The 24215-nt window shown below is 38.4% G+C and overlaps 1 pseudogene; it reads right to left on the bottom strand.

Annotated features, from left to right (window-relative positions):
* Positions 1-5310, bottom strand: LOC140507666 (AP-2 complex subunit mu pseudogene; annotated as a pseudogene).
* Positions 5311-24215: the final 18905 nt, after the last annotated feature.

Genomic DNA, 24215 nt, shown 5'->3' with positions numbered 1-24215 from the left:
TCAAGTGCTCAAGTAGCTCTTCCTCACAACTTAGCCAGACACATGGACTCTTAGAAACTGCACTTGAGGAGATATGAGTAGGTTGACTCTCTCAAGCACATTCTGTAAGAGCTCATTTTGATGAAATTTGATCCCCAATCTTCTCCACCACGTAGCTGGTGATCTGAGATTGTTCTTCTTTTGTCTGATGCTGGCTCTTGATGGTCTGCTGACCATCTGATAAAGATTTTTAGAACTCTAGTCTGTAGTTTTTATGGGAAGTCTAGGATCTCATCCAAAAGCTCATAGATTAACACAAAGTTGTTTTTGATGTTGTCTTCATGATATTACCAAAGTAGGCAATCATAACATCTCACATTTTATAAAGGAATTTGCAGACCATGGCAGCATTGACATTTTGTTTGGTGATGGCTGCCAGCCAAATGTTGGAGCACTTGACATGGAAGGGCAATGTTGGTTATGGAGGAGTGCACCTGCTGTCCTGTATGGATCACGGTTGACTCAGGTTGTCCACAGCATTTCTCTTAATAACATCTCAGTAGATGAGAGATAAGCACTTTCCCCTTGTGGTTGTAAATGAAGAGCCCTCTAATTATGGTAGCAACTCAATCATCCCTGCTCATGGCTCTGCTTTGAGAACAGACCAGGTGCTGCTGTGACCTGGCTCTCCATGTCAGTTTTTCAATCAATCTGTACAAGGCTCTGGCTCCTCAGCTACATTCTCCTCCTTCTTCTCTGATACTACAACTCCCAAGATATCTCAGACACTTTTCATAGTTGTGTGAACCTGGGCAAGTCACTTAACCTCTGTGTATCTTGGTTTGCTCAACTGTAAAATGGGGATAATAATAGCACCCCATATTCCAGGGTTGTTACGAGAATAAAATGAGATAATAATTACAAAGTGCTTATCATAGTACCTTGCATATAGTAGGAATTTAATAAATGGTTGTTTCCTTCCTTCTTTCTCAATATAGGAGTCATTTCAATGTCATTTGGCTACCTACAGGCATCCACTTTTTAGGGCAAGATCAAAGTTTTCATATTAAGGGAATTATCAAAAGGAGAAGACAATATGGATCACAATTGAGGTAACTCTAACATAGACTTACCCCTGCCATGAGAAATAGATTAATAGATAGATGATATCAATGCATTCACAACTTCCTAAGGAGGTTTAAACAATGTACATCAGTTGATACAATGAGGCCAAAGAAGTCTAGGAACAACCTCACCCAACAAATACTTGATGTTTCTAAACAGAGAGAGATGACAGTCAATGGCAATGCTAGTTTCCAGTGACAACTTCTTCATAAAACTCTTAAGGAAGATGCCGGTGTAAGTTTATGAAAAGTGTACTGTTCATTCATTTCAGTTGTGTCTAACTCTCCTTGACCCCATGTGGAGTTTTCTTGGTAAGGCTACTGGAGTGATTTGCCAGTTCCTTCTCCATGTCATTTTACAGATGAGGAAACTGAGGCAAGCAGAGTTAAATGAGTTGCCCAGGGTCTCATAGCTAGCAAACTTCTGAGGCCAGATTAGAACTCAGGAAGGTGAGTCTCCCTGATTCAGGCCTGACACTCTATCCATTGTGCCACCTAGTATCATCTTTTTAAAGTGAGAAGCAGTGGAAAGATAGCCAAGTTCATCTAAAGCTTGGCAAGAGATTTATCTAATCCAAATTATGCCAAGGACATTTAAGAATGAAACTAGAAGGAGGACAATAAACAGATAAAAAAAGGAAAGCATCTATAAAGATTCTATAACAGATTCCTTTTTTGACAAATAACAATAGACCTGCATTTGGCTGTACTATTGCAGTCTCCTATTGTGCTTTCTGATGAGAAGACACTAAAGAAAACCAAGATGGGAAGGCCATCTGGATTAAACCAAGTCTAATACCTAGGAGGGGTCCTGTGGGAGGCAACACAATTTTTAGAGTATTAGAGAACCAAATCTCAAGTTATCTGGAAGAGAGGAGGATACCAGATGCTTGGAAAATATAAACCTTATAACCAAAAAAGTTGTCTGCAAACTACTTCTCCCAGAAGTGTTATATACATCTTCCACGTATATATCAATGCTTCATTTCAGCCCTCCCTCACTTAAATCCAACTCACCTTCATGTCATGGCATCACCTCCTTGATGTCATGGTCCTCTTCCAGAACGAAGGACAAATGATACTTTATAATCCTTGACAGGTGAAACAATAGAGAAAACCAACAACTAGCAGATGTCAATATTAAGCAATAAAACAGCTAGGAAATAAGTTTGCCGAAAGGATTTTACACAATCATGGATAGCGCTCAGCCCAAAGTAGGCATTGATATTCTCCCAGTACACTATACAGCCATAAATAATGGAATGTGACACTCTAGCAATAATTAAATTTGTGGGTCACCCAAAGGGCAATGGAGAGATGCAATGAAATAGGACCATGTTACCTTTGTAGTTTGTTCAAGAGAAGTGGCCAAGCCCCTGAAGGAGGTGTATAGATGGAAGAGGATGGCAAAGGTTCTCAGGATCAAGCTACATGGAGATCAGTTAAAAGGAATATGCATGTGTATCTTGGAAAAGAGAAGGCTTAGGAGACACCTTTCTTCAGATATTTGAAGGGATATTAGCGGAAGGGGAATTAGGCTTGTTTGCTTTGGTTTACAAGTGAGAAAAAGGAAACAATGGTTGAAATTCACAGAAAGGCAGATTTCAACTCAATAAGGAAAAACTTCCCCCACGTTGGAATTGTTCAAGTCACATGGGCTGGGGCAGCTAGGTGGTACAGTGGATAGAGAACTGGCTCTGGAGTCATCAGGAGTACCTGATACACAATCTGGCCTCAGACACTGGCTGTGAGACCCTGAGCAAGTCGCTTAACCTCAATTGCTTATCCCCCAAAACAACAACAAAGTGACATAGGCTGCCCAGGGAAGTAGTGGGTTCCTTCTCACTTGAGATGTTCAAGCAAAGGCCAGGTGACTCCTTGTCAGGAATGCTACAGAAGGAGGTTACTGTAGCAGGGTGAACTCACCAGTGTCTGAGGTCTCCTCCAACTCTCAAGCTCTGTGATTCTGTGAACATCAAAAATGGGATAATGACAACAGATATTTTCAGCAAGGGGGTCAGAGCAGAATTATCTTCTTCGATTTCAGATTAATCTTCTTAAGGATAGATCTTGGCATGTTACTCTTCTGGCCAGGACTCTTCAGTAGCTTCTTATTGCTAACTCTATTGAGTATATAAATGCCTTAATCTGGCATCAAAGCCATTTACAATCAGGCATCTTTGATTCTTCAGTCTTGTCTCATACTGTTCCCTGTCACATCCACTACACAGTCATATTGGATTGCAGATTTACAGGAATGCTATCCAGGTCCTATACTTTCTTAGCTTTGTATTTGGCTCATGGTATACCTGGAATGTCCTTCCCTTCCCTTACAACCTCTCCCCACTAATTTTTTAAAACCTATCTCAAATGTGATAGCCACCAGTGGGTAATGACCTTTCATCCTCTGTCCTCATATAACACTTTTGTTTTTTACTTTATTAATTCTCTCATCATAGACAACTTTCTGTTTCAAACAGTAAACATTAATTAAATGCCTATTATGTGCCAGGCACAACTCTAAGTACTGGGGATATGAGAAGAGTCAAAGGACAGTTCTTGCCCTCAAACAGCTTACAAGTCGGGGAGACATACGAAAACAAATATATACAAAAGCAAGCTACTTGGAGAGGAGGAGGGAGAGCACTCCAGGCGTGGAGAACAGATAGAAAAAAATGCCTGGAGCCAAAAGATGGAGCATCTTATTCCTGGAACAGCCAGGAGGCCAGTGTTATGGTATCAAAAAGTATGTGTTAAGGAGAAAAGTATAAAACGACTGGAAATATAGGAGGGGGCAAGGTCATGAAGTAGCATATTATATTTGATTCTAGAGGCAACAGGAAGTCACTGGCATTTATTGAGTAGAGGTGACATGCTTGGACCTATGCTTTAGGAAAATCATTGTTGTGGCTGAATGGAATGAGAACAGACTTGAGGTAGGCAAACCCACCAGAATATAGGTGTCTTATTTATATATGCATATAGCCTACTGGTGGGTGACTGGCCTCAAGTCACTCTCTACATACACATACATACTCATATAGATATGTATACATATATGTATTGTGTAAATACACATGCATACACATATCTGAGTATGTGTGTATATACATATGCATATATGTATGTATATATGTGTATACACATATGTACATATACACAAATGTACATATATTTCTACTACACTCTAAACTCAATGAAAGCACGGACTGAGTCTTCACTTTTTCCATTACAAATTCTATGAGGTGTGTAATTGAGGCATTATCTCCATTTTGAAAATGAGGAAACTGAGACTCAAATTTGACTAGGTTCATTCAGCTTGGGAACCAAATTCAGATTTTCTGCCACTATAATCAGTGCTTAAACCTTGGAATTAGGAGGAACCCCAGAGACCAATTGTATTTGAATAAGAAGAAATCTTTCCTAATGCACCATCAAAGTATTAGTTTTTTTAAAAATGTTACTATTGGAGAGGGGGCAGACCTAGGGGGTAGGCAGGAAAGATCTATTGCACCAGGCTGGGACAGGAGTGCAGAGCATACAGGCTGCACCAGTTAAAGCTCAGTCATAGCAGAGCCAGAGCAGAACACAGCTGACTGAATCGCCAGCTGAATCACACAGTGATTCCCAGACCCCTCAGTGCAGGACTGAGGTCTGTTGGAACTGGATGAAAAAGAGGCACAGTCCTGTGTGGAGCCTGCAGCAGTGGCAGCAGCAACAGCTGCTCCTGTGGCTATTAGCCCACAGACCAAATGTTTGAAAATCACCTAGTTAAACTTCCTGGAGGCAAGATGGCAGAGTAAACTATAAGTGCTCTCAATCCCCCTTGTTGACTTTGAAAAACCCATAGAATATTGCCTCAGTAAAAATTCTGGAATAGTGCAGCCAGCTGAAAGGGCATGAGAATCTTTTAGCTCAGGAGGCTAGAGGAATTAACCTCTTGCTGTGTCTGAAGGGAATCAATACAGGACAAGAGGTGTCCCAGCAATCCAGCAACAAGTTCCACCTCAGCCAACCAGTGGGAGATCTTTAGACCCAGGGTGATGGAGCCAGCAAGTACCAACTCCAGGACCCCAGTGTGCCAAACAGGGGGATTGGTAGGCACCAGTGCAAACAGACTGGTGCCAGTAGCTGTGCCTACCTGCTCTCCAGCATAGCCCTTGGGGAGGAGGAGACCTCCAGGAGGCAGACTACCCTTCCCCCACATCTCACACTGCAAGCTTCAGCCCCCACCACAAAAGGTGTGGGACAGAATCCTCTATACTCCAGAAGCAGAGATCCATTTTAAAAGTCAGGAAAAAGGAAATCACAATGGGCAAAAAGGAAATTAGAAAAGCAAAGACTATAGATTTTTTCCTATAGGGATAGGGAAGATCAAAATACAAATTCAAAAGAGGCATACCCACATTGTTTCCATACCCACATATGAAATCCAAAAAGGTAATATGAACTGGCCTGAAGTCCAAAAAGCATTCTTGGAAGAGCTCTAGAAGGATTTTAAAAGTCAAATTAGAGGGGTAGAAGAAATATTGAACAATTCTTTAAAAAATACAGTCAAAAAAAGGAAAAGAAAAGATTGAAAAATATTCCTTAAAAAGTATAATTGAACAAATGGATAAGGATGTGCAAAACCTAACTGAATGAAATAAGTTCTGAGAAAGTAAAATTAGTCAAATAAAAAAGGAGGCACAAAAGCTAACTTAGGAAAACAATTTGTTGAAAATTAGAATTGGGCAAGTAGAAGCTAATGATTCTATGAGACATCAAGAATCAGTCAAACAAAATCTAAGGAATGAAAAAATACAAGAATATGTAAAATATCTCATTGGAAAAACAACTGACCTGGAAAATTGATCTGGGAAAGATAATTTGAGAATTATTGGTTTATGATAAAGTCATGATAAAAAAGAGCCTGGAGTATCTTCCAAGAAATCATCAAGGAAAACTGCCTGAGATCCTAGAACCATAGAGTAAAATAGTCATCAAAAGAATCCACCAATCCCCCCTGAAGGAGATCCTAAATTGAAAATGCCAAGGAATATTGTAGCCAAATTCCAGAATTATCAGGTGAAGCAGAAAATACTGCAAGAAACCAGAAAGAAACAATTTAAATATCGTGGAACTATAGTCAGAATCACATAGCAGCTTTTTGCATTAAAAAAATTGGAGGGATTGGAATATGATATTCCATAAGGAAAAGGAGCTTGGACTACAACCAAGGATCAAATAACCAGCAAAGTTGAGCATAATCTTTCAGACAAAGAGATGGACATTCAATGAGATGAGACTTCCAGACCTTCCTGATGAAAAGGCCAGAGCTCAATGGAAAATTTGACCTTCAAATTCAAGAGAGGCATAAAAAGGTAAACAGGAAAAAAAAAACCATGTTATTCAATAAGGGTAAACTGTTTACATCCCTACATTGGAGGATGATAATTGTAAATCTTGAGAATTGTGTCTTTATTTCAACATTTAAAAGAGATATACAAAGATAGAGAGTGTGGGTATAAATTAACTGATGTGAAATAAAACCTAATAGAGGGATACAAAAGGATTGTAATGGAGGAAGAGGAAAGGAAGAGGTGGAAAAAAGGTAAATTACATCACATGAAGAGACACAAAAACATTACAGTAGAGGGAAAGAAGGGAGGGAGAAGAGCATTGTTTAAACTTTATTCTCATCAGATTTGATTCAAGGAGGGAATAACATACTTAGTTAAGTGTAGAAATATAACTTGCCCTACAGGCAGTAGGAAGGGAAAGGGAAAGGAAAATGGAGGGGGACTGATCGAAGGAAGGAAAGATTGAGGGAGGTGGTGATCAAAAGCAAAACTCTTTTGAGGAGGGCAAGGGAGAAGGGAAAAATAAAAGAATCAATGGGGGTGAGGAATATGATGGAGAGAAAGATGCACATAGTAATCATAACTGTGAATGTGAATGTGATGAATGGAAGTGGGTAGCAGAATGGTTTAAAAACCATAATCCTACAAGATGTTTTATAAGAAACATATTTGAAACAGGGAGACATGCAAGGTAAAGGTAAAAGACTGGAGTAAAATATATTATGCTTCAGCTGAAGTAAAAAAAAAAAAAAAGCAGGGGAAGCAATTTTAACCTCAGACAAAGGAAAAGCAAAAACGTCTAATCAAAAGAGATAAGGAAGGAAACTATATCCTGCTAAAAGGCACCATGGACAATGAAGTAATATAATTACTAAACATATATGCACCAAGTAGTAGAGCATCCAAATTCTTAGAGAAGATGTTAAGGGAGTTACAGAAAGAAATAGACATCAAAACTATACTAGTGGGGGACCTCAACCTCCCCCTTTATGAACTTGATAAATCTAACCTCAAAATAAACAAGAAAGAAGTTAAGTAGGTGAATAAATATTAGAAAGGTAGATATGGTAGACCTCTGGAGAAAACTGAATGGGGATAGAAAGGAATATACCTTTTTCACAGTGGTACATGGCACTTACACAAAAATTGGCCATGTACTAGGGCATTAAAAACCTCACAATCCAATGCAGAAAGGCAGAAATATTAAATGCATTCTTTTCAGGACACGATGCAATAAAAATTATACGTAATAAAGGGCCATGGAAAAATAAACTAAAAATTAATTGCAAACTAAATGATCTAATCCTAAAGAAAGAGTGGGTTAAACAACAAATCATAGAAACAATCAATAACTTTATTCAAGAGAATGATAATACTGAGACAACATACTAAAACTTGTGGGATGCAGTGAAAGTGATTCTTAGGAGAAGTTTTATATCTCCAAAATGCTTACATGAGTAAAACAGAGAAAGAGGAGCTCTATAAATTGGGCATGCAACTGAAAAAAGATGGAAAAAGGAACAAACTAAAAATTCAATTAAATACCAAATTAGAAATACTGAAAACCAAAGGAGAGGTTAATGAAATTAAGAACACTATTAAACTAAAATATTATTACTATTGGAAAATACCAAATGTAATATTTCTATTTCAATTTTCACAGAAGGGTGGTGTTCATAAGGCAATAGAAAGGCAGAGTTTCCAGGTATTACATTCAACAAAGATCTGTATAAAAAGAAGAAAATGAAGAGGAGGAAGAAAATCTACTAAATGTCCAATTTAGTGCTAATTTAAGACAAATTGCCTAAGTCTGGGTTTTGGAAAGTAAGCAGCTGCATATCTTGTGAGGGTGGTAGCTGAGTCTGAAGGCCATAAAACATGTTTGTCTGTAGAAGACTGGAGAAGAACAAAGCACAGATGGTGGTGGTGGGGGAGATAAACCATTTTAAAATAGCTATTTTCCTTGGATGCAAGCACAGTATGCAAATAGTGAGATTGCAGGAAATGGAATTTGCAAGCCCATGAAACTTTTGTGGGTTTCTGAAGCCAGGAAAGTTGACCCCAGGTGAAGCTAACTTGCTGTAAAGAAATCAATAATGATTAGAGTTTCATTCTGAGAAATAGCCACTGTTTTGTCCTGTTTTTCTTTTTTTTTTTTTCTGGAGAAAAAAGAGGTATTAAATGTCTGTTAGATGGATCTTTGTTAAACTCCTACTATGGGTAAGACATCATGCTTTGCTCATAGGGGACAATTGCTAAATTACTATTTAATTGAGTAAAACTGTTCATTTAATTAGACTAAATTCTTGCTTTGGCATGATTATAGATGGAATAATTGGAACCACAGGGACACACTTCCTGGAATAAATATGACATATAGAGTATTGGACTTCCTCTTTAGGGGAAGGGAAATTAGAGAGGAAATATATGATAAGCTTTACATGAATAGGCCAGGTAAATTAGAAAAATAATAAGAAAATTCATTTGAAAGAACAAAAAGTCAGAAATATCAAATGAACTAATGAAAAAAGTGCAAAGAAAGGAAATTAAACAACATAAGATCTTAAACTATATTATAAGGCAGTAATTTTCAAAACTGACTAAGAAATAGAAAGGTAGAACAGAGTAGACATACAATTTATAGCAGCAAATAACTTTGTATTTGACAAGTGTAAAGGCAAGGTTTGGGGATAAGAATTCACTATTTGGTTAAAAATAATGTTGTCAAAGCTAGAAAGCAGCATGGCAGAAATTGGGTATGTCTTACCCCATTTATCAAGACAAGATCCAAATGGACATATGACCTAGATATAAGGAGAGATGCTACAAGAAAATTTGAAGAATATGGAACATACTACTATCAGACTTATGGAGAGGTGAACAATTTATGAATAAACAAGATAGCAGAGTGAGGTGTAAAGTGGATAATTTTGATAATATTAAATTAAAAAGATTTTGTGCAAATAAAGGAACCGTAGGCAAAATCAGAGGGCAAGCAAAAAACTGGGAAAACATTTTTGTAGTCATTTTCTCATATTTCAAATATATTAAGAACTTTGTCAAATCTAAAGAATACTAGGCATTCCCCAACTGATAAATTGTCAAAGGATATAACAGGAAATTTTTAGATAAAAAAATATAAACAATGTGTAGTCATATGAAAAAATGCTCTAAATCATTATTGATTAGAGAACTACAAATTAAAACCACCCTGAGATATCATTTTATATTTATCATGTCTGCTAGAATGACTGAAGGAGAAAGAGACAAATGTTGGAGAGGACATGGAAAAATTAAAACACTAAATCATTGTTGTTGGAATTGTGAATGAACCAGTCATTTTGGAGAGCAATCTGGAATTATGTACAAAGTTATTAAATTGCCTATGTCTATATGCTTTGACTCAATAAAACCACTATTACATCTGTTTCCAAATATGACTAGGGAAAAAGGAAAAGAACCTGTGTGTTCTAAAATATTTATAGCAACTCTCTTAATGGTGGAAAAGAATTGGAAATTGAGGGGATGCCTGTCAATTGGGGAATGAATGAACAAATTGTAGTATATTAGTGTGATGGAATACTACTATGCTATGTGCTATGTGCTATAACAAATGATGAGGTTGATGGCCTTAGAAATGCATGGACTTGCACAAAATAATGAAAGGCAAAATAAGCAGAATAAAGAGAATTTTGTATACAATAACAGCAATATTGTTTTAAGAACAACTTTGAGTGACTGAGTCATTTTAATTATTATAAATATTCCAATTAGCTACAAAGAACATATGAAGGAAGATGCTATCTGCATCCATGAAAGAACTTATAAATAGGTGTGTATAAAACAATTTTACATATATATACACATATGTATATATGTGTGTGTGTGTGTGTGTATATTTTTTTTTGTCCAATGATAACCAATTATGATAGGTAATATAATTATCTCAGTTTTACAGATGGGAAAAGTTAGTAAGATAGAGGTTGAGTAACTTGCCCAATGTCACCAAACTAAGAAGTGAGACTGGATTTGAACTCATAGCTTCTTAAGTCTAGATTTTTGTCCTTTGTTCTTGAAGAGGGCCAAAATGACATCACCATGTAGTCAGGTTTCGTTGTGTGCAACTGTAGCTGATCAGACCAATATGAGCTTGGAATGCTCTACAACAAGTTGGGCACAAATAGTTCATTTGAACATTTGAGGTGGATTCTCTAAATTTGTGCATCCTGCATTTCCTTTGAACAATTTAAATTCTGCTTTACTCATAGAGCACAATGTCTTCTCTGATGTGGGCACACCATGCTGAGCAGTTCGGTGCCAGTGTCTCTCATGTCACACAATCAATTCCAAAATTCTCAAGAGAGACCTTGAGAGTGTCCTTGTATCACATCTTCTGACCACCATGTGAATGTTTGCTCTGTGTGAGTTCTCCATAAAACAGTCTTTCTGGCAAGCATATGTTTGGCATTCGAACAACATAGCCAGGCTATTGGAGTTGTGCTCTCTGCAGTAGAGTTTGAATGGTTGGCAGAATTCTGCTTCAGAGAGAACAACTCTGATGGGCTGGCCATTTCCAGGGTGGGGAAAAGGGAAGGAAGAAGAAGAAGGAGGAAAAAAATGAAATGTACATGATAACTATTGCATATTTAAAAGGAATAGCAAATTGTACATAAAAGACTTGCAATTTCCTGTGCAATGTTCTTTTTTTATTATACTCTGCTATGGAAATGCTTATTTTATCCCATAAACTAAAAATAAAATAAATAATCTTTGAATGAACAGACCAGGTATGTTTGTGACTGTAAACTGTGGGACTGGTAAACATTGTGTTAGTGAGGTCAAAGTTCAGAGGACTGAACCTGGAGGAGGACAACCAAGATGATGTCATACAAAAGTCATACAAAGGTTCATGTTTATCAGGGAGAATGGAAGATCTGAGAAGCTTTCTTGAAGCATCAGAAGACCAGTTATGTGGAAGAGGAATTAGCCCAGCTCCACTTGGCCCCAGAGGGCCCACCCAGAAGCAGGGGACAAGTTTCAGGATGGAACTTTCAGAACTATATTAATTAAAAAAAAAAAAAAGAACATGTTATCTAGCAATTAGAGCTAACCAAAAGAGGAACCAGGCTGTCTGTAATTATCTTTACTGGCTTTCTGATAATTCTTCTTGGTTTTTGTTGTTGTTGTTTTTTAAAGAGTAAGTCATACCATACAGACCCTATCCTTCTTGTGTATGCTTAATGGTTGTGGTTGCTGTCCTTCCTTCTTGAAGAGGACCAAAATGACATCACCATGATAAAGTGAAATTTCAATGTGTCCGACTGTGGCTGATCAGATCAATACGAGCTTGGAATGCTCTATCACAGGTTGGGCACAGATTGTCTGAGTGAATATTTGGGGTGGATATCTCAAATTTGCATATCCTGCATTTACTTTGTGCTGTCTCAATTCTGCTTTGCTCAAAGAGCATAGCACATTTTCTGACGTGGGCACACCACGCTGAGCAGTCCTGTTCCAGTGTCTCCCATGTTGCACAGTCAAATCCAAAGTTCTTGAGAGAGACATTGAGAGTGTCATTGTATCACTTCTTCTGACCACCATGTGATTGCCTGTCCCATGCCAGTTCTCAATAAAATAGTCTTTTTGGCAAGCGTACATTTGGCATACAAACAACATGGTCAGTCCATCAGTTTTGCACTCTCTGAAGCATAGTTTGAATGCTTGGCAGTTCAGCTCAAGGAAGGATTTCAGTGTCTGGTAACTTATCCTGCCAGGTGATACTCAGAATCTTCCTAAGACAGTTCAAGTGGAAGCGATTCAGTTTCCTGGCACGGGAGAATGTCCATGTTTCACAAGCATATAACAATGAGGTCAGCACAACGGCTCTGTAGATCTTGAGTTTAGTAGTCAGTCTGATACCTCTTCTGTCCCAAACTTTTCTTTGGAGCCTCCCAAACATTGAGCTAGCTCTGGCAATGCATGCCTCAACCTCATTGTCAACGTATACATCCCTTGAAAGTACACTAGGAAGGTAAGTAGACTTATCCACAGCATTCAGAACTTCTCCATTTGTAGTAACTGACAGTTCCACGTATGGATGTTATGATGGTGGCTGATGGAGCACCTGTGTTTTCTTGGTGTTAATGATTCGGTCAAAATTAGCACAGGCAGCAGAGAATTGATCCATACTTTGTTGCATCTCAGCTTCAGAGGCTGCATTGAGTGCATAGTCATCTGCAAACAGAAAATCATGCACCAACACTCCCTCCACTTTGGTCTTGGCTTGTAGCCTTTTCAAATTGAAGAACTTGCCACCAGTATAGTAGCTGACCTTGATGCCATGTTCATCCTCATTGAAAGCATTGGTGTGGTGGTATGCTTAATAAGTGTTCATTGAATTAGATGGGATTTCTCCACCTGTAAAATGGAGATAATTATCATCTACCTACCAGGGGCTGTTACAAGGATAAAGTGAGATCTTAGTTATGTGTTTTTCAAGCCTAAAAGCAATGTATACTAGATTGCCAGGTTGAGGGAATGTTATAGACCTAATATATAAAGATATCATCCACGTATTTGGCAGTTTTTAATGATATCTTAGTGAACTAAATGGAGAGATGCCATTCATATGAGTGTATAATTGAATAGATTTCTCATTAGTTGAATGAAAGTTCCAAAGAGAAAGGTCCCTGTCACTGGAAGTCTTAACAGTTTGGAGGGTCACTTTTAGTAAATGGTGCAGAGGGATTATTTTTTCATATATATGGGTCATACTAAGTGGCTACTAACAACCCTCTCAGTGGTAATTTTCTCTAATTATGTGAATACCTTTTAAATGTTGGCAGCATGTTTTATATCACATTAATTCATTTGGACCACACAACAACCTGCGAGATAGATACCACCCACTGACATTATTAATTACGATCCTTATTTTACAGATGAGGAAACAAAGGTTCAGGGAATTTAAGTGCTGACTAAGGTTACATAGCTAGTATCAAAGACAGTTTTGGACTTAGGTCTTATGAACACCAAGTACAGAAACTAATAGTTTATAAATGTGTGCACGTACATGTGTGTATTTATGTATGCATGCATGGATGTATATTGGTAATTCTTGGATCTTTTTCCAAAATCAATTATAAATTTTGGTTGCCCAGAGAAGTTCATCAACATTGTACATCAATTTCACAATGGCATGCTCTCCAGGTTCTGGATAATGGAAAATATGTGTGCTTTCCCAGTCACCAATGGGGTGAAACAAGGCTGTGTGCTTGCTCCCATGATTTTCAGCATTGTTTTCAGTCTTGTTGTCAAATGCTTTCAATGAGAATGAACAGGGAATCAAGGTCAGCTACCAGAGTGATAGCAAATCCTTCAACATGAAAAGGCTACAAGTCAAGACCGAAGTGGAGAGAATGTTGGTGCATGATTTTCTGTTTGTGGATAATTGTGCACTCAATGTGGCCTCTGAAGCTGAGCTGCAACAAAGTATGGATCAATTTTCTGCTGCTTGTTCTAATTTTGGCCTAACAATCAACACCAAGAAAATACAAATGCTCCATTAGTCAGCACCACAGCACCCATACATGTGACCATTGGAGAAATGGAGAAATTTTGAATGCTGTGGATAAGTTCACTTACCTCAGTAGTGTACTTTCCAGGGATGTACACACTGATAATGAGGTTATGTATAAACTGATAATGAACTCTTTGCTAGAGCTAGCTCAGTGTTTGGGAGACTGAAGGAAAGTGTGGGAGAGAAGAGGTATTAGATCAACTCCCAACTGAAGGTCTACAGAGTCATTACGCTGACCTCATTGTTGTATGCCTGTGAAACCTGGATAGTATACCAGCCCCATGCCAGGAAACTGAATTGCTTTCAATTAAATTGTCTTAGGAAATTCTGAAGATCACCTGGTGGGATAAGATACCAGACACTGTGGTCCTTGCTTGAACTAAACTGCCAAGCATTCAAACTGCTTCAGAGAACGCAACTCCAATGGACTAATCATGTTGTTGAAATGCAAAATTGATGCTTGCCAAAAAGACTATTTTATGGAGAACTCACACAGGGTAAGCATTCATATGGTTGTTAGAAGAAGTGATACAAGGACACTCTCAAGGTCTTACTTGAGAATTTTAGAATTGATTATGTGACATGAAAGACACTGGCACAGGACTGCTCAGCATGGCATGCCCACATCACAGAAGGCTCTGTGCTCTCTGAGTAAAGCAGAATTGAAATAGCTCAAAGGAAATGCAGGATGCACAAATTTAGAGAATTCACCCCAAATGTTCATATGGACTATTTGTGCCTGACCTGTTGTAGAGCATTCCAAGCTTGTATTGGTCTGATCAGCTACAGTCACACACAATGAAACTTGACTAGTATGGTGATGACATTTTGGTCCCCTTCGAGAATGAAGGACAGCAACCAACCAACCAACCAATCAACCAAACAATGTTGGTAATTCCTGGATCTAGAGTTAAGAAGCTATGAGTTCAAATCCAGTCTCATTTACTAGCTTAGAGACCTTGGGCAAGTTACTTAACCTCCATCTGACTCAGTTTTCCCATCTGTAAAATCAAGACAATTATATGATCTATCAGAATTGTTGCAAAGATAAAATGAGATTATATTTGCAAAGTGTTTCTCAAGTCTTAAGGCACTGTATGAATACTAGATGTTATGCTATATAAGTATACTTATAGTTATAAATATAAACATATAAACGTAGATGAAGAAATAATAATAAACATTTGTATAGCACCTACTAAGTGCTTTAAAAACATCTAATTTGATCCAAGACAAAAAACAAAGCAAAGCAGAAGAATGGCTCCACCATTTCACACCCATCTCCCTAGCAGCAAAATCTGATGGGTCAGAAACACCAATTTCATGAATATTCATACACTGTGAACCTGATCTAAATAACACAAAGCCGCTGAATTAAATTGTCATAAGTAACAATGAGACATTTTCCTAACAATAAAAATGTACCTGCTCCCCAAATTATTCTTTTCTCCTCATTTCTCCCTTGACATTTTATTTCACTTTTGTTATGTGATTAAATTCTAGTTTCTCTTGTAGTCATTCATTTACATATCTTTCAACAACTTCATAATATTCAGCTTTGAATACCCAGCACACAGAACAGTTCCCTGAATCCTATTTTTTTTTTACTAGAACTATGATTTTTATCATTATAGGAGCTCTCAGTGAGACCAATTCTATCCAATTCATTAAACAGTTATTAAGCACCTACCATAGGCCAGGCAATGGGGACACAATTAATTAATTAATAATTAATAAGTAGAAAAATGGTCTCTGTCCTCAAGGAGCTTACATTCTAATGGGGGAAGACAACACACAAAAGGGGAGCTGGAAAGGAATGTAGATGATGAGGATAGTATACCGTATGGGCAATGTGAAGAGGTGATCTGAGGTGGTCAAGATGAAGGTGGGATGGTCCAGGTTTGAAGAAAGTCTGATTATTTGCTTGAGTTCTTCTTCAAATTAAATTGATAGAGGAACTTACTAATCAGAGGAAAAAAAGCATGGCGATGGAAGTGTTGCCATTATGAAAAGAAGGCCCCTGGGACAAAGGTAGATAAGTGATCTGGGGCATCAAGGGCTGACATGCAGAAACCGTGGCAACTGGTAGGCACAATACCACCCAAAATACCAAAAATGTTGATTTGATATGGACCGTAGTCAGATACATATAGATTCACTCACACCAGTCACATATCCTGCATCTGAATGGTTGCAGAATAAATTTCCAGGAAATCCACAGACAAGTTAATTGAATCGCGGATAATTTACACATGGAACACTGAGGAAAATCAAGGCTTCTCTACTGATGTTAAGCACTCTGAGAAAGAAAAAAAACCAAGAAACTTTTGAAGCCGTAGCCTTAGCTGAGCTGTGAGGTAGGTGCCAACCCACACAAACGTACACACACATACACACACACACACACACACACACACACACACACACACACAGAAAGAGTAAATTTATCCTAGTCTTCAATTTCCTAGAATCAGTTTTCAGATGCTTATCAGGAGGAATCATAAAGTGATTCTCCTCTAAAATAATCTGTCTTGTTCAGATTCAGAGAGCTGAGACACCACAGATATTTCTGAGAAGAGCAGAGGTCAAGAGAAATGTGTGATTCAGCAGAAAGGGAAAGTCCCATTTCAACAGAAACGTAGGGGTGTGTGTGTGTGTGTGTGTGTGTGTGTGTGTATGTCTATTTTTGGCAGCAATGCTTCTCATCGTTATTGAAATAAAACAATCACTAATTGACAGTGTGATGGCAAAATAGACATTCATCATTCAGGAAAGACTTATTAATGGCTGATACGGACATATTTTGCATGACTGCACGTTTTCTCCCAATATCAGATTACTTACCTTCTCATGCAGGGGGAGGGGAAGAAGAGAAGGAGGGATTGAATTTGGAATTCAAAACTTAAAAACAAAACCAAACCCCAACAATGATTAATTACCTGGTAGGCACGTGCAAATGACCGACAATGACATTATACTTCAAAGTTTGCTAAGTTCTTTAATATATTGTCTTACTTGAGTCTCACAACAACGTTTTGAGGTTCATATTAAAGCCATTATTATTGCCAACTTTAAAAATGAAGAAACTAGAGCTTGGAGAGGGTAGTAATTTCTGCAGTCCTATGTTCAGTATGCTTCAGAGGGAAGACTCAAATCCAAATTTTCCCAACTCACAGTCCAGCACTATATCACACTTACACACACAGCACACAGATAAATCTATGCCCTTAAAAAATGCTGTGATACAGCAGGAGACAGCCCACACTCATACAAATACTACAGTGAAAGGTGATGCAGGATAAGTGTTAGATGGGATCAAAGAATCTCAGAATGGCAGAGCAGGAAAGGACATGGGTGACTTCTGGAACCACACCTTCCCTATATCTGAAATCCCTTCACCTACATTGAAGAAAACTGAAGATTGAGGGGGCAGAGCCAAGATGGTGGAGTAGAAAGATGCACATACACATAGCTCCGAACCCACAACCCATAGAACATCTGTAAAAAGGAACTCACGGCGAATTCTGGAGCAGCAGAGGCCACAGAACAGTGGAGCAAAGGAGATTTCTGTTCCAGAGGGACCTGCAAACCTCTCGCAAAAGGTCCGTCACACTGCAGACGCGGAGCCCAGCCCAGCTCTGCCGTGGCTGCGGCACCGAGAGGAGCAGATCTGAGCGGGCTTCAGGGATGGGATCTCCAGTGGCCGCATGGGTCCCTCCACCCACAGGTGATGGGGGTTGGTGAGAGGGTCTCTTTGGTGGGTCGAGAGGGTAGCGGGGTGCCCCCATAACTCAGGCCCCCTCGGGAGGCAACAGCGGAGGTGGGAGCAGACCAGGGCTCCCCAAGCAGGCAGGAGCCCAGATCCATTGTTGAAGGTCTCTGCATAAACCCCCTGAGGGAACTGAGCCTGAGAGGTGGCCCTGCCCCCACCTGAGCACCTGAACTTAATCTCACACTGAATAGCAGCCCTGCCCCCGCCCAAAGCCCTGAGGCTGGGAAGCAGCATTTGAGTCTCAGACCTCAAGCACTGGCTGGGAGGATCTGGAGGTAAGGTGGGTGTGAGGAGAATATTCAGAGGTCAAGTCACTGGCTGGGAAAATGCCCAGAAAAGGGAAAAAAAAACAAGACTATAGAGGGTTACTTTCTTGGTGAACAGGTTTCTCCTCCCCTCCTTTCTGATGAGGAAGAGCGGTGCTCACCATCAGGGAAAGACACGGAAGTCAGGGCTTCTGCATCCCAGCCCACTCAATGGGCTCAGACGATGGAAAAGCTCAAAAAGGGCTCAGAAAATTTTGAAAATTATGTTAGAGAGGTGGAGGAAAAACTGGAAAGAGCAATCAAAGACATGCAAGCAAAGTATGAACAGCAGATCAGCACCCTGCTAAAGGAGACCCAAAAAAATGCTGAAGAAAATAACACCCTGAAAAATAGGCTAACTCAATTGGCAAAGGAGGTTCAAGAAGCCAATGAGGAGAAGAATGCTTTCAAAAGCAGAATTAGCCAAATGGAAAAGGAGATTCAAAAGCTCACTGAAGAAAACAGTTCTTTCAAAATTAGAATGAAACAGATGGAGGCTAATAACTTTATGAGAAACCAAAAAATCACAAAACAAAACCAAAAGAATGAAAAAATGGAAGATAATGTGAAATATCTCATTGGAAAAACAACTGACCTGGAAAATAGATCCAGGAGAGACAAGTTAAAAATTATGGGACTACCTGAAAGCCATGGTCAAAAAAAGAGCCTAGACATCATCTTTCATGAAATTATCAAGGAAAACTGCCCTGAGATTCTAGAACCAGAGGGCAAAATAAATATTCAAGGAATCCACAGAACACCGCCTGAAAGAGATCCAAAAAGAGAAACTCCTAGGAACATTGTGGCCAAATTCCAGAGTTCCCAGGTCAAGGAGAAAATACTGCAAGCAGCTAGAAAGAAACAATTCAAGTATTGTGGAATTACAATCAGGATAACACAAGATCTAGCACCCTCTACATTAAGGGATCAAAGGGCATGGAATAGGATATTCCAGAAGTCAAAGGAACTAGGACTAAAACCAAGAATCACCTACCCAGAAAAACTGAATATAATACTTCAGGGGAAAAATTGGTCTTTCAATGAAACAGAGGACTTTCAAACATTCTTGATGAAAAGACCAGAGCCGAAAAGAAAATTTGACTTTCAAACACAAGAATGAAGAGAAGCATGAAAAGGTGAACAGCAAAGAGAAGTCATAAGGGACTTACTAAAGTTGAACTGTTTACATTCCTACATGGAAAGACAATATTTGTAACTCTTGAAACTTTTCAGTATCTGGGTACTGGGTGGGATTACACACACACACACACATGCACATGCACATGCACACACACATAGAGACAGAATGCACAGAGTGAATTGAAGAGGATGGGATCATATCTTAAAAAAATGAAATCAAGCAGTGAGAGAGAAATATATTGGGAGGAGAAAGGGAGAAATGGAATGGGGCAAATTATCTCTCATAAAAGAGGCAAGCAAAAGACTTATTAGTGGAGGGATAAAGAGGGGAGGTGAGAGAAAAACATGAAGTTTACTCTCATCAAATTCCACTAAAAGAAGGAATAAAATGCACACTCATTTTGGTATGAAAACCTATCTTACAATACAGGAAAGTGGGGGATAAGGGGATAAGCAGGGTGGGGGGGATGATGGAAGGGAGGGCATGGGGAGGAGGGACCAATTTGAGGTCGACACTCATGGGGAGGGAAAGGATCAAAAGAGAGTAGAAGTAATGGGGGACAGGATAGGATGGAGGGAAATATAGTTAGTCTTATACAACACAACTATTATGGAAGTCATTTGCAAAACTACACAGATTTGGCCTATATTGAATTGCTTGCCTTCCAAAGGGAAGGGGTGGGGAGGGAGGGAGGTAAAGAAGTTGGAACTCAAAGTTTTAGGAACAACTGTTGAGTAACGTTCTTGCCACTAGGAAAAAAGAAATACAGGTAAAGGGGTATAGAAAGTTATCTGGCCCTACAGGACAAAAGAGAAGATGGAGACAAGGGCAGAGAGGGAAGATAGAAGAGAGAGCAGATTGGTCATAGGGGCAATTAGAATGCTTGGTTTTTGGGAGGGGGGAGGGGATAAAAGGGGAGAAAATTTGGAACCCAAAATTTTGTTAAAATGAATGTTAAAAGTTAAATAAATAAATTAAAAAAAAAAAGAAAAAAAAGAAAACTGAAGATCCTGGTTTTGTGTGAAGGTCTCCACTGAAGAGGAAATTCACTAATTCCTAAGGGAAACTGCTCATTCAGTTTTTGGATAATTCTTGGTATGAGGAAGAGTTTCCTTCTGTTTGTCCCCAGATTCAGCTCCTTAAAACTTCAGCCCATTGTTTCTTGTTCTTTCCTGTAAGAATGTGACCAATAATTCTCTTCTGCATGTTTAAACATAGTTACCACAGACCACCTCAAGTCTTCTTCTGCCCAGGGTAAACATCTTTAGTTCCTTCATCTGATCATTTTGAGTCATGTTATGGGGTCTTCTAAACATTTTCTGTGCTCTCCCTTGAATGCATTTCAGCTTATTAAAATGCCACCTAAAATGTGGCATTCCAACCTGGTCATCAATTCCCCACATATGATCTGGCCAAGCCAGAGTATAACAAGATTGTGGTGTCTTTTCTTCTTAACACTGTGCTTCTGTAAATACAGCTGGAGATTTCACTAGCTTTTTTTGGCTGCCATAATATAATGCTCACTTATATTGGGATTATGTTTTGCTAAAATTGTACATGACTATAACTCCATAAAGATATCAGTTTGTCAGCACCTAGATGGGAGAGCCAGGAGTGAGGAGCACATGCTACCAGAATAAAAATAAAGTAAGGTTGATACTTTGAATAGTTGGGTTGAACAAGACTAATGGTGGACTCCCTGGCACTCATTCCATTATTTTTATGTTCTTTTATCTTGTTCAGATTATGAATTCCCCCTTGGTACGTGGTCTTTCAATATGTCTCATCCCTTGCTTTAGATATCATGATACTACATTTGTCTTATTTTCTCCTTTATAGTTGTTCTCCTTGTATCCTATTCTTTGGCCCCAGATAGAGATTCCTTTCTGTTTTCTCAGGGGAAGGGAAGTCATCTAATAAACCTCATGTAAGTTTTCTGCTCATGGATGTTCCCACCCCCAAAAAGGAGATCGTTTCTTCACATAAACTACTTCTGAGTGATATGTCTCCTATCTTGTGGTTTTGTAACTCCCTTTGAACCTAAATGCAAACTTATCTACTCTTATTACATTTCACTAGGTTAGCTTCAGCAGAATGCTCCAGTCTGTTGAGATTCTGTTACCCAAAAATAGGTCTATAAAAGCTGAGACTTGGAAAAACTCTTGAATGTTGTCTAGTCCAATACCCTCATTTTAAAGGTGAGAAAAATCATTGGATTTAGTCAGAGGATCTTTGTTTCAAATCCTGGCTTTATTACTTGCCATCTTTTGATCACAGGAAGGTCATTTAACTCCCTGGACCTCAATTTCCTTAACTATAAAATGAGGTTGAGGGAATGGACGATGCTTATAATTTCTGCTAGCTCTCAATCTATGTTTCTATTGTAGTCAGTGCCCTTGAGATGTCATTCTTCCTCTCACCCTCTGACATTGCCCTTAGCAACATTCTTTGTGATGCAGCAGTTTGGAGGTGGGGGAGTAGGCCTGACTTCTGGATAATATATAACTCATTGATTAATTGTGTATACTATTGAGTACATACGGCTCTGGAGCAGAAACTCCAGAAATCCCACAGAGATATGCCTATCTCTTCATTTAACCCAACTGCCAAGTGTGAGGACAAAACTAGACTTTCCGGATGGTTAGTCAGGGTTTCCTTACTTACACTATCACACCCAGCTACCTAGAATATGTTCTGTCTATGTGGTCATTTGTCTGGGATGCTTTCCTCCCTCTTTTTGCTGTTTCCTTTCCTTTGGTACAAATCTTTGTGAGAATGGGACAGGTTGTATTTCCCATCAGTAAAGTGTCATCAGTGTTGATACCCAGATCAACCTTGGATGATGACAAGAGAAGTACCTACATTCATCATTTTGGCCACTGGAGGAGAATACCAAAGCAGTCATAAGAGTGGGCTAATGAGGGAAGAGGTGACACTGGAGGGAAACTACCAAAAAGATCAAGTTCTACCTATTGATCAGAAAATGCCAATGTAGGTGAAACATAACATGGTTAATGAACAGTGTAGCGATTGTTCATGTCCAAATGAGACTTAAATGTTGGCCTCTCAGGTTACTGTGTTGGTAGTAATGTATGGGTAACTATATTTTGTTATGGTAGTTCTTTAATATGCACTATGTTTTTCTCATATCTATTATAGCTTTTTCATAGTAGGAATTAATCTCTTTCCCCTCATTGTGGAAACCCTAGACTAGAGACAAAAATAGAATTGTCCCTGGAGTATCTAAAGTGGGAGAGCATACCATGTCCCATGCTACTTTGCCATGTCCTATGTTTGTGCCAGCTACAACATTGATGATGTCATCTATGAGAAATAAGATAATGGACAAGACCAGGTCCAAGGTAAGATGAAAGAGGATGACAGCAAGAATACATGGGAAGTGATGAGCCTGGGGGAAAAAGTATACATCTTCCTCAGCTATAGGAAAAAAAGAAGATAAAATGGATAATTATGTAGAGAAATACAGAGGTGGAGGGGAGGGAATTCAAGACAGCTCCCATTCGGTAAAGTTGGAAGCAGGGTTACATGCTGAGGGCAAAGGCTTATGAAAGGTGAAAGTGGATGCAGAATCCCTGCAGGAAATGGAAAGGGGAATCAATAAGGTAAATGTCACTGTATTAATGATATTGATTTCTATTGCTGTTACCATGTCCAACTCTCGTTAGACCAATGGTATTTTCATTTTTTGTAATTAACTTGTAAATAAAGTCAGTTTTTCATATTAAGACCTTGCTGTTGATTTTGATGACTTGTTTTTTATAGAAATTATGATCTGCTTCATGCATAGCATATAAGCAATATGAACTAACATTTATATAGAGGTTTATACTTATTGTTTCATTGGAGACTCACAACAACCCTATAAGGGAAGTGCTATAGCTACTATTACCTTCACTTTGCAGATAAAGGAGAAGTTGAGGGAAGAATTAAAACCTAAGGTTCTCCTGATATCTACTCCAGCACATTTTCTACTAGATAATGAAACTTTTCAATTAAGTTACTTCTCTGAAGTAAGAAACAATGTTTCTTCTATATTTGAATAGAAAAAAGACATTAAATAATCATGATCTCAAATTAATGGTGATCACACTATGGATTCTCCAAAGCCTAGAGATTTTTGAAAAACAAAAATAATAAAAAGAATGTATCTCATATTTCCATGTAAGTCAACGATTTAAAAAACTGTGGACAAGCACTGGGTTAAAGAATGATAGAACCATGTGGCATCCTTGGGGATTCTTAGACTTTTTTCAGATTACCCCTCTGGCTATCTGGTGAAATTTATGAACCCCTTCTCAGAATAATGTATAAATGCATAAAATAAAATATATAGGATTATAAAGTAAATCAATTATTATGAACAAAATTATCAATTACATACATGTATTTTATATACATACATACATATATGTGTGTATGTATATTTTTGTGTGTATATATTTAAGTCCATGAAATTCAGGTTAAGGACCTTTGAATTAGAGAATACACTTCATGTTGACACAATTATTCTTTGGATCCCATTAGTCAACTAGCCCAATACCATTTAACTGCATTATCATCTAGTCTATGTCTTTCCATCTTATGGTGAAGTTTCATCAGCTGCCTTGCTGAAATTCCAATGTCCTGGGCACATTTTAAAAATGAGAACTGATTAAATTTGTACAGCAAGCTCCTGATGAAGAGTGTCTGTGCCAATGCATATCAGAATATTCTCTACAATCACTCTACAACAATATTAAAGAAGGAAATAAAGCTCTCTTGGTGAGACTTCAAGTTAATAAAACCAGGAACCACTTCTTCCTTTTATTACTAGCAATATTTTAAAATATATTCTAAATTGTTAGCAAGAATTGAAGTCCTATAACTTTACTATCCTATAGATAAAAATGACTTCTTTCTTCAACCTTCTTAAAACTGGGGCAAAACCTGCCTGTCTTCAATCCTGTGGTATG

Source organism: Notamacropus eugenii, chromosome 5 (genome assembly GCF_028372415.1).
Source record: "Notamacropus eugenii isolate mMacEug1 chromosome 5, mMacEug1.pri_v2, whole genome shotgun sequence".
Classification (NCBI taxonomy): Eukaryota; Metazoa; Chordata; class Mammalia; order Diprotodontia; family Macropodidae; genus Notamacropus; species Notamacropus eugenii.
The sequence above is the reverse complement of the archived record's forward strand: the minus strand, read 5'-3'. Positions and strand labels throughout refer to the sequence as shown.